Raw genomic sequence first — 12,109 nt, 5'->3', positions numbered from 1 at the left:
CGAAAAATTATAGGATATTATACTTTTGTCTTATAGCAACCACACTCAAGATTTTGCATCGCTAATTTGAAATAATAGCCGGTTTTCATGGTCTTTATACCAGACACTGAGCGATTCCCCTTTCCTAATCCTATGTTGTGGTTTTCATAATTATGTTGACAAAGTGTAATATTTTCATCATATTTTGTTTTATTTCATTAGCATTAACCAAACTTCACTTCTTGACAAAACTTGAGTGTGGTGGCTATAAGACGCAAGTACCCAAGATATTGTGAAAAATAAACCGTTTTTTTCTGCCTCGTCTCCTTTCGAAATTAGTCACTCGCACGTACGCACAAAAACAAACAAAAGCAGATTCACTAAAAATTTCGACAAGAGATAACTTATCCCTTATCATGCTATTCCCAGTCTTTGTCGCGTGGAAACAGACGTAAAATGCGACTAAAAACTAGAATGATTTAAAACACAGCGACATGTGTCAATAGTCACGTGTTCCGAGATCTCTGTCCGAAGATAACGAATTGCGGTGAATTTTGAAAGCAGATCAGTGTCGAACATTAACATCCGCCATCTAAGATCATAGCACATTGTGAAATTTTCACTGTTTAAGTTCAGACACACTGGTAAATAGTATCGGTGTCCGTAAATGAATACAGTAGTGTCCACACAGAGGGGTTATTCCTTCTCCACAGCCTGATGTTTATCTTGGAGTAGGCCTACCGCTTGTTAAGCCAGGCATGGTGATCTCACATCATACAGTGGCTCTTTGGTCCAAGAATAGGGCACCTTAAATCATGCGTTGCACACTTCTGCAATGTACAGCCTAGTGTGCAAGGCCATATACAGACCCCCCTCCTCCCCCTAAAAAAAAAATTGCCCGACCAGTAAAAACGTGAAAAACAAAATCAAATTAACATTTTTAAAATGTTTTGTAATCTCCCCTGAGCAAAAATCCTGAATAAGCCCTTAGAGTGTACGATTTTTTTGGAATGGTTGACATAATGGTTGAAACCAGAACAATATCTCTCTCACAGAATATAATGATCATACATATTTCCATAAATTTGACTCTGTCGCAACTCTGCTTTTTAAAACAACAAAACTTTCGTGTAAAGAGGGAGGCGTAGAGAAGGGGACAACCCCTTTCATAACATACCCATGCTATTGCATTGTGATAAAGGGAAAGAATAAAGATTATTATTATTATTAATAATACGGAAAAATTTTTGTTCATTTTAAGTTTTAATGTCACTCCTTACTTTCAGTTAAAAACCAAATTGTTTTTTTTATTTAACTTCTGAACTTTTTTCAACGAAACATGAAAAATTAATACAAAACTTGCATATTAATTTGTCAGATTTATTCCGTATAAAGGGGTTCAAACATCTCCACATTAAAATTTGGCAAAAAGAATGAAAGGCAATTAAAAAGAATTTCGTAAATCTGTCAAATCCCCAATTATAATATTTCCCCTGAAATATTCACCCCCCCCCAGAAATTTCCCTCTCAAAAGAAGGTTCTATCCATAGAAATCCGTCCAAAGCACACACGCCCCCCCCCCCAAAAAATGTCTGTTTTATTTATGTCTATTTTAACAAATACTATACGTAAACAACTGGCGAATTTCATAATTTAAAGGCCTCTCCCCATGGATTGTCGAGGGGGGGGGGGTCATTTTACACAAAGTCATAATTATTTTATCTTTCAACTATATTGAACAAAATGACTATCTCAAAATTTTGATCAGATAATTTTAGGGATAAAATGGGCGTGAGAGAAGCCGAGTTGTCCTCCAATCTTTTAGGTCAATTAAAAAGCGCACTAGAACTTAATATCCGCTCGAATGATCCCTCTTCGATATTCTAAGACCAATGAGTCTATACGATCACACCTAAAAAAAAAACGCGCGTCCGCGATATTTCTTCTGGCATGGAATTAAAATCCCACATTTTTGCAGATAGAAGCTTGAAACCTCTATAGTAGGGTTCTGTGATATTTGTTTGTAGTCCTATAGTATTTTTTCAGAGTGGAGAGGGAATAATATAGACTATTATTAAAAAATATAAAAACCCGCATTTTTCTGAATATTAAGTTTTCTGAGCACCATTTTTTTCTAATCTTTCAAGGTAGGCCATTCATGCTTGGTTGTGTACTGGCGCATAAGATTTAACACTTGCTCCCGATCCTACACTTGCATAGCCTACTCATGAATGAAATAACAACAAAAGAACTTACAGAATTTTTCAATTAAGTCCTTTTAATTCTTCCTTTAATGCACCGAAAGGGAAGACATTCAAAAGATTTTAGTTGCTTCAATAGCAGTTTGACAGGTGTTCCTATGTTGGCATATGTAGATACTAGCTAAATTTTCAGTGCCAAAATTACACGTGATACTCTCAATTTCAAAATCTTAATGCTATTGATGTAGCCAACAACAAATTATTTTGAAAATTAAAACAATGTAAAAATACAGGGATCGAGACACATCTAAAAAAATCCATCACTGGAGGAGGAACTCAAATCCTAGATTTGAATCGGCTTGAGGCTTTAGTGTCACCTGTTTTCATCTAATGTGCTGAGACAGGGAAGATTTCAAAGCCAGGGTTAGTAAACTTGTACATTCTGAGCATTTTCTACGCCAAAGATTATAAAAGACAACTCAAATAACAAAAAAATCTTGTAATTTAGCAAATTTTTAAACATGATAGCTCTCGATACAGCTTTAATCTCTAAGCACCCTATACCTCCGAATAAACGACTCACCCAAAGAACTAAAGCATATTAATAATATTGCAAAATAATATAAGAATATTAATAAAACACTTGCTGCACGCCACCGACTATCAAAGTATGTTGCCACTCCCCTCCCCCTCTGTCACAGACAATTGTATTATTTTTTATTAATATGGTTCAGAATGAAGTTAGAAACGGAAATAAAATGCAGTTTAAATTTTCGGTTCTTGGAACATACTCTTTCGATCTTTATGACCAAGGGTGCCCCCACTTCTCGCTCTCCAAATGTCTCATCTGTGGCGACGATAATTTTATTTCCGGGTCCTTGACATTGGCGATGAAGAGAATTTCATATTTCCATCTGTCAAAGGTTTATAGGCTATTTCAGATTTTATTGGCACTAATTATGTAACTGTTTGTTTTGTAAGCAATCTGTTTTGCAGACATATTTTTGCAAGTTCGTAGTAATGCGACACAACTGCAAGTAAGGAGCGACTCGGCCCGATAATAACCCAACCAAAACTCGACAATAACCAAAATAGAATTTTCATAAAATTAGATACATTGAAAGAATTGGTTTTTTATGTTGAATCTGAATATCAAAAATTCATTTAAGTTTAAATTTACTGATAAAAAGCTATGAGCTTGATAGAGTTTTCCTGATTTTCAAAAAAGGGTGTAAACACCCCCAAAAAGTCAAATGATCTCAAATGAAATCACACGATCATATTCAACATATCAGCAAACCTTGCTGCAGAGGTTTGAAGTTCCTATTTACAAAAACAAGTAAGTTTGTAATTTTGTCAGAAGAAAAATCACAGATACATTATTTATTTGTTTTTCTGATTTTACCCCCAAGAAAGGTCGTATTGAACCAATGGTCCTAAAATATAGGGAGAGGGCTCATAAAAATAAAAGTAAAAGTACTAATGCCCCTTTAAAGGGGCCAGAGTACTATTAGGCAATTATTCCCCCTCCCATGCCCACTTTTTCCACAAAGATGTCTAATCAAAATTTTAAAAAGCAATTTGATCCCATATAATTTAAAGGCCCAATAACTATGGTTTTGGGGATGATAGCCCCTAGAGAAAGGGAATTTAACATAACTCTAGTGCAACTCGATCCCCACTTAACCTAAGCCCTGTTTAACTCGACCCTTTGCACAATTTAACTCATATGAAACTCAACCCTTAATGCAATATACAACCTTGTTCAATTGAACCTTCATGCAACAACTGTCATTCAACTCAACCCCCATTTAATTCAATTTTTGTGAAAACAAATTTAAACCAACCTTATTCAACTCAAACCCTTTTCAAAACAGCCCTTCAGCCAAACCCTTCTTAAATTAATAATAAACACCGCAAACGTAATTCATACCATTTTGTCAGAAGTGATAATAGATGACAAATGAAATGTTCTCTATTCATTGGCTAATTTTAAGTGTTTTTTTTTTGCTGCTTTAAGTGTTTTTTATGCTGCTGCCCCTCCCTCTATTCTAAACAAGAGCTAAGAGCTCATATGGCACTTGTGACGAGGCGAGAAGAGCTAAGAGCCAAGAGATCATAATGTATGAGCTCTAACAATATTCTATGAATCAATAGATTGATTTAAAAAGGAAAATAAGAGGCTTAATGCCGGTCAAGATTTAAAATAAGAGCTCAGAGTCACAAAGTCCTTCTAAATATCAAAATTCATTAAGATCCGATCACCCACTCGTAAGTTATAAATACCTAATTTTTTCTCTCCCTTTTGCCCTCCAGATGGTCAAATCTGGGAAAACGACTTTATCAAGTCAAATTGTGCAGCTCCCTGACACGCCTACCAATTTTCATCGCCCTAGCACGTCCAGAAGCACCAAACTCGCCAAATCACTGAACCCCTCCCCCTAACTCCCCCAAAGAGAGCGAATCCAGTACGATTCTGTCAATCACGTATCAAGGACATTTGTTTATTCTATCTACCAAGCTTCATCCCGATTCCTACACTCCAAGTGTTTTTCCAAGATTTCCCCCTCCAAATCCCCACAATGTCAAAAGATCTGGTCGGGATTTGAAATAAGAGCTCTGAGACATGAATTCCTTCTAAAAATCAAATTTCATTACGATCCGATCATCTATTCGTAAGATATAAAATACTCCAATTTTCAATATTTTCCAAGAATTCCGGTTCCCCCCTCCAACTCCCCCAAATGTCACAGGATCTGGTCGGAATTTGAAATTAGAACTTTAAAGCACAAGATCCTTCTAAATATCAAATTTCATTAAAATCTGGTCACCCTTTCGTAAGTTACAAATACCTCAATTTTTATTATTATCCCCCCCCCTAATTCCACCAAAGAGAGCAGATCCGGTCCAGTTATGTTAGTCACGTATCTTAGACAGGTTTCTATTCTTCCCATCCAGTTTCATCCTGATCTCACCGCTTTAAGTATTTTCTAAGATTTCCGGTCTCCCCAACTGCCCCCCCCCCCCAATTACGCTTGATCCAGTTGAGATTTAAAATAAGATATCGGAGTTACGAGGTCCTTCTAAATATGAAGTTTCATGAAGATCCGATCACTCCTTCGTAAGTTAAAAATACGTCATTTTTCTTATTTTTCAGAATTACCCCCCCCCCCCGCAATTGAGCGGATCCGTTCCAATTATGTAAATCACGTATGCAAGACTTCTGTTCATTTTTCCAACCAAGTTTCATCCCAATCCCTCCAATCTAAGCGTTTCCCATCATTTTAGGTTTCCCCACCCCAAACTTCCCCCAATGTCACCAGATCCGGTCAGGATTTAAAATAAGAGCTTGGAGACACGATATCCTTCTAAAAATCAAATTTCATGGAGATCCAATCACCCGTTTGTAAGTTAAAAATACCTCATTTTTTCTAATTTTTCAGAATTAACCCCCCCCCCAACTACCCCAAAGAGAGCGGATCCGTTCTGGTTATGTCAATCATGTATCTAGGACTCGTGTTTTTTTTTCCACCAAGTTTCATCCCGATCCCTCCACTCTAAGTGTTTTCCAATTTTTAGGTTTCTCCCTCCCAACTCCCCCCCCCCCAATGTCACCAGATCTGGTCGGGTTTAAAATAAGAGCTCTGAGCCACGATATCCTTCTAAATATCAAATTTCATTGAGATCCGATCACCATTCGTAAGTTAAAAATACCTCATTTTTTATTTTTCAGAAATACCCCCCCCCCCAACTACCCAAAAGAGAGCGGATACGTTCCGTTTACGTCAATCATCTATCTAGGACTTGTGTTTATTTTTCCCACCATGTTTCATCCCAATCCCTCCACTCTAAGTGTTTTCCAAGTTTTAGGTTTCCCTCTCCCAACTCCCCGCCCCCATCACCAGATCCGGTCGGGATTTAAAATAAGAGCTCTAAGACACGATATCCTTCTAAACATCAAATTTCATTGAAATCCAATCACCCGTTCGTAAGTTGAAAATACCTCATTTTTCTAATTTTTAAGAATTACCCCCCCCCCCCCCAACTACCCCAAAGAGAGCAAATCAGTTCCGATTATGTCAATCATGTATCTGGGACTTGCGCTTATTTTTTCCATCAAGTTTCATCCCAATCCCTCCACTCAAAGTGTTTTCCAAGATTTTAGGTTTTCCCCCTCCAACTCCCCCCAATGTCATCAGACCCAGTCAGGATTTAAAATAAGAGCTCTGAGACACAATATCATTCTAAACATCAAATTTCATTAAGATCCAACCACCCACTCATAAGTTAAAAATACTCCATTTTTTCTATTTTTTCCAAATTAACCAGCCCCACCACTCCCTCCCCCCCAGATGGTCAAATCGGGAAAACGACTATTTCTAATTTAATTTGGTCCGGTCCCTGATACGCTTGCCAAATTTCATTGTCCTAGCTTACCTGGAAGTGCCTAAAGTAGCAAAACCGGGACTTTAGGTTTTCCCCCTCCAACATCATCAGATCCAGTCGGGATTTAAAATAAGAGCTCAGAGACACAATATCATTCCAAACATCAAATTTCATTAAGATCCAATCACCCGCTGATAAGTTAAAAATACTTCATTTTTTTCTATTTCTTGTGAATTAACCAGGCCCCTACTCCCCCCCAGATGGTCAAATCGGGAAAACGACTATTTCTAATTTAATCTGGTCCGGTCCCTGATACGCTTGCCAAATTTCATTGTCCTAGCTTACCTGGAAGTGCCTAAAGTAGCAAAACCAGGACCAACAGACAGACCAACAGACCGACAGAATTGGCAACTGCTATATGTCACTTGGTTAATACCAAGTGCCATAAAAACATTAATTTATCTTTCTGGCAAATATATTTGAAATTGAAAAATAACATGCAGACACAGGAGCAGAAAATACTCGAATTTTATGTTTGCAACTAAACAGAAACTGTATTAAACAGGGTTGGGTTTTATGGGGTTGAGATGAATTGGAGTAGAACATGCTTGAATATCATGGTTGTAGCCATGAAGTTGAGGTAAATGGCAATGGTGCTCCCCAAAGGTTGGCTTATATGTGGGTTGAGTTTAAAAGGGGTTAATTTAAATGGATCTGAATAGGGTTCAGTACATAAACACTGCTTCCAATACATCATCACTAAAGTAAAACTATACTAATTTCCTACAGAAAAATCTGTAAGGTAAAAAATACCTTTCTTGAGTTTTTTTTTAATACCTTTCCTTGATTTTCATTGGAAAGAACAGCAATTTTGCTATCAACCACCCCCCCAGAATTTAGGAGTACATTTTCCCCTCTTTCTTTTGTAATTAGTATCACAATAGTATTGCACCATGTTTGAAACAAAATCAGGCATAGATTTTATATCTGTATCCTGGGTTGCAATATTAGAACTCATATATCTGCAATTACTGTCTGCAGGGTAGATTTAGTGATTTTAGTGATTTAGCCAATTTATTTATTTGAATCACCTCAAATTTTATCATTTGGGCCAACAAGTATAGGTAACTTTTAAGAGTGGTAACTTGCACTAGTGTTGCCAAAACAAATAGAATAGAATATATTTATTCACTACAATAGCTAGAGCTAGCATTAGCATGTCATGACAAGAATAATTTATACCTTCAAAAACACTCACAGAAAAATTTAAACAAACATTATATTAGTCAAACACATATTAATAAAACATTAAATATTAGTTGTGTCAATATTATTAAAATGATGGGTAAAATATGGAACAAATAATTTGTGATATCTCTCAGTAATATAGGCTGAGCAAGTCAGTAACTGTGGACAATTCTTTTTTATTTGTCAGAGTCTAGTAACTGGTCCTTCAGTTGGGGGGCTCTCAAGGTTGGGTAGTAGATGACAATGAGTTGGGGAATTCAAACAATTTAGTCCAAATCTATATATTAAGCCATGGTAAAAACAAAGGTAAAATTCTAGACAAGCTACTTAAAACTATCTTGGAAAGGTGTTAGGTTAGGAAGTGCCAAAAAAATACTCTGGAAATATTGCCAAGCTTCTGTGTTAAACCCCTTCTGATTTCTAATCCTTAAAAATTTGCCTACTTGACAGGTCTATTGAAATTTCAAAACAAAACAAAATTTCACCTTAATTTTTAGTTTCTTTTCCTCTTCCTTTATTCTTAAAAATGCAATTATTGTTATTTGAGAGGAATTTTAAGCAATATTGAGAGTTTTCTGATTTTAGAAAATGTATTTGCAGATCTTAGAAACCTCATAAATTGGGATTGATCAAAATTGTGAAGCTGAGAACAGTTTTCTTTTACTTCATGCAGAAGATATATTTTGCAAGGTTTCACTTTATTATAAAAAGTTTTTGAAAGGTCAGTGCCCTCTAGAGGGAGAAGGAGTAGAGGTAGGTACTGCAAAATATCTTCCTGGGACATAATCTACTTTAGTCTGTTGATCTATCCCTAAAAGCTTCATTTCCCTAACCTTGCCCCTTTCTAAAATAGCCTACTGAAAAGTAGCTTGTCAAGAATTTTACCAAAAAAAAAATTATCAACACCATCTAGCATTTGGCATTTTTTCAGTTCAATATTAAGAATCATTAATTTAATCAGTAGGAAATTAGAGTGGTAACAAGTGTCTAACCAAAGTTCCTGAGAGAAAAAAAGATTACCAAACATGAAAACACTCAGTAACCTATTGCTAAATACTAGATGGTGTTGGTATTTTTTTTTTGTTAATGCTAGCCTAACATGGGCAACCATATGGGGGGACAAGGGCCTTTAGTGCCCTGGCTAAATGATGCTGCCTCATATTTTTGTTTTGAAATTTCTACTATGCAGCATTGGAAGTGCCAATTAGACCAGGTAAGCCTATCCCCATGATTCAGCTTATGGGCACCCATGTAGTCTAGTGGACATACTTTAGTCTGTAGATTCATCCCTGAAAGTTTCATTTTCCTAACCTAAACCCTTTCTGGGATAGCAAGAAGTCAATTAACTAGAATTTTACCCTAGTTTCCACTCTTATAAGTTACCCATACTCTTTGTTGCAGGCCATATAAGGATTGCTCCTTATGGAATGCCTGCCAGCAGTGGCTTTAAAGCTTAAAAGAGGACCCTGGCATACCCCAGTGTATAAGTTAAAATTGAATGGTAGGCAAATACCCATCTGATATTATGGTATATAGCCCATTTAGTTTCATCAAAAGCTGTATAAACTAGAAACTATGCTGTGAAGCAGCATAGTTTCTATACTATAGTACTTAGAAATGCTAATTCTAGGAGCATATCCATTTCTGGTTGACCCTCCTCCTCCTTGGGGCAAACTAAAAATGGATAAAGTGGGCTTGCTCACAGGTAACATTACCTATGGAGCAAAACATATTAGTACATGAGCACTGCAGGAAGCAGGGCAAGGTTTGCATTCTATATTCATTTAATAAACCTTGGTTGAGTTTTTTTTTTTTTTAGTTTTATTACTCTTTGTTGAATAAATATAGAATACAGACCTTGCCCTGCTGCCTGCTGGGCTCAGGGAGAAATAGGCCTAAATTTTGCTCTATAGGTAATGTTACCTGTAAAACAAGTCTAATTTATGCTTTTTTTAGTCTTGTTGGAGGGAGGTTCAGAAAGCTAAAATATGGATGAACTTCTCTAATAATGACAAAAAAACAATATACAAGCATCAGAATCTTCTTATATGCAGTAATATGTGCTTTAAACAGCTTGTGATGAAACTAAACATTAACTAAACTAAACATGCTGGGTTGAGCAAATACATTTGAAAATTAGCAAGTCAAAAGTCCAAGATAGCCAAAAGTCACTAAACCAGAGTTTTACCCCATGGGTTTCCTAAAGAAGATTACTTAGACTAGATCATGCAAGCATTGCCAAAGATAAGTAGGCTAATATTTGTCCAAGATTATGCTAGGTGCTGCCCAACCATACCCTGTTGTACTAGTCTGACAAGACCCCATTCCCATTAGGCAAGCCATTTTTATTCTAATCAGCGAGTATTCAAACAACAGAGGAGCTTACTTTGACAAGTTGGGTCTATCTACTTTCTTCCTTTCCCTGACAATATTATTGTTTTTGTTGATGCACTGCTCGCTGCTTACGTGACTTTTCTTCACTGTACAGCGTTGTCAACAATACAAATAGTAAAATAGGCCCTCTGCGTCAGAACACTGAGACAGCTGTCCCCGAAGTTCAATTGTACTAAACGCTCATGAATTTTGGCGTTGAACTCTTATATAATAAGCCCCGACCTCGGGCCGATATATCAGTGGCGCGCCATTGATGAGAGACGCACCAACGTGGAGAAAAGTTTGGTAATTTGCTGTGGGTCTATTAATATTTAACGTAATGTTTTGCCAAAGAGTATATAAATAATATTTTATTATATGTATTTTATAGTATGCTAAACTGCTAAAACAAAGCAGTGGACTGGCCACAAGAACGATCTAAATAGGTCAGGACTTTAAGAAAGAATTTGTATTTTTCACAGGGTAGTTGCATCAAACTGGTGGTGACATCATGATATCAAGAAAAGGCTCAAATTGTCAGTGATTAGAAGACAACCTACAATGAGAATCCATATATAGAACATTGCCTGTCTGCTATATTAAGAGGGGATTTTTTTCTCTCTAAATTCATTTGCACATTTGATATTCTGGGTAAACAACAACTTTTAGAATCCAAGCTAATTATTTCTAAAAAGTCCAGTGTCTAGCTAGACAAAAATAACATATTCAAACACTTTACTCAAATGCAAATTACGTGGTAAGATTCACAATCACTGGCATTTTTCCGTTTTATTTGCAATTGACATTAAAATTCATTTTAAGGATATTTTGAGCAATCAAGTTTCACTGATCAATTTTACAAGACCAGTGTCCTCAACGGCATGTACAAAGATGAAGAACATGAAATATACTTGCTATTTTTGAAGCTGGTTCTAATTGGATTCCAGAAAAACAACTTAATCTTCCGAAAAAACTTCTGTTGATTAGTTTATCTTCTACAAAAAGTCGAATCTCTCGTTCTCATCTTATTGAGACGAATCTTGCATAAAAACTTCGTTTAAATCGATGTCAGTCTACAAAATGCCCTATTCAATTTCACTGCCTATTCATTAGGTTTGTTTTGGATTTGAATTTAAAATTGCCCTTAACAACTCATCGAAGTCTAGCTTAGGAAAAGACGAATTCTACGAAGGTGCTATAAATTTCTGAAAGTGTTGGCCTCTGAGGTACAAAAAAAGCTACTCCGTGACCTTACGCTTTAAAAGAAGATCTAAGTCGTTTTTCCTAAAATTTACCTTAATGCCATTCTGAGGCGGGAGTCTTAGACTTTGACGCAGTAGGTCTTAGACTTTTACAGTAAGAGAAGGAGGCAAAATCCGAAGTCTTCTTTGTAGTGACTTTTGTTTGTTTCAAGCTTGATTTGTATTTTCAATTTAAGTCTAACTTGTTTTAAGATTTGTTTATTCATCCATGTTTGTACTTATTGTATTTTTGTTTGCTTTGATCGTTTATTTAACTTTTGATCATTTCAGGTTTAATTTAGGCTTCAATAACAAAATATTTTTTGTCGTTTAAAGCTTCAATTGCATATTTAATTTAAGCTTTATTCGTTTTAAAATTTGTTTCTTCATTTACATTAGTTTGTATTGTATGTTTTTCTCTACGATTGTTTATTTAACATCTATTTGTTTAGAGTTTCATTTCTTCTTTAATAGTAATTTCTGGTCGTTTTAGGTTTGAATTATTGTAGGTCTCTATTTATTTCGATCTGAGGTTTAATATGGAGCATTTAACACAAAATTTTACCCGTAATAGAATATGGAGCAGAGATATGGGGTGGAGAAACGGTGCAGCAACTGGAGTCCCTTCAGCTCCAGTATTATAAAAGAGTGTTTGGTTTACATCAGACAACTCATTCACAG

At 36.0% G+C, this 12,109-nt stretch overlaps 1 protein-coding gene across 4 annotated transcripts in view; it reads right to left on the bottom strand.

The window, feature by feature from the left end:
* Positions 1-10,322, bottom strand: part of LOC136038110 (uncharacterized) — a 59,066-nt gene extending 48,744 nt beyond the window's left edge. The window contains exon 1 of one of the 4 annotated variants that reach the window (XM_065721125.1): positions 10,201-10,322. The gene's annotated coding sequence lies outside the window, so the exon portion shown is untranslated. Of the gene's footprint in view, positions 1-2,235; positions 2,339-10,200 lie in introns of those variants that run through there. The other 3 variants (XM_065721126.1, XM_065721128.1, XM_065721127.1) reach the window with 3 other exon arrangements.
* Between the last annotated feature and the right edge of the window lie 1,787 nt (positions 10,323-12,109).

The sequence above is a fragment of the Artemia franciscana genome, chromosome 17 (genome assembly GCF_032884065.1).
Source record: "Artemia franciscana chromosome 17, ASM3288406v1, whole genome shotgun sequence".
In the NCBI taxonomy this organism is placed as follows: domain Eukaryota; kingdom Metazoa; phylum Arthropoda; class Branchiopoda; order Anostraca; family Artemiidae; genus Artemia; species Artemia franciscana.
This window is presented reverse-complemented; position numbering and strand designations above follow the sequence as displayed.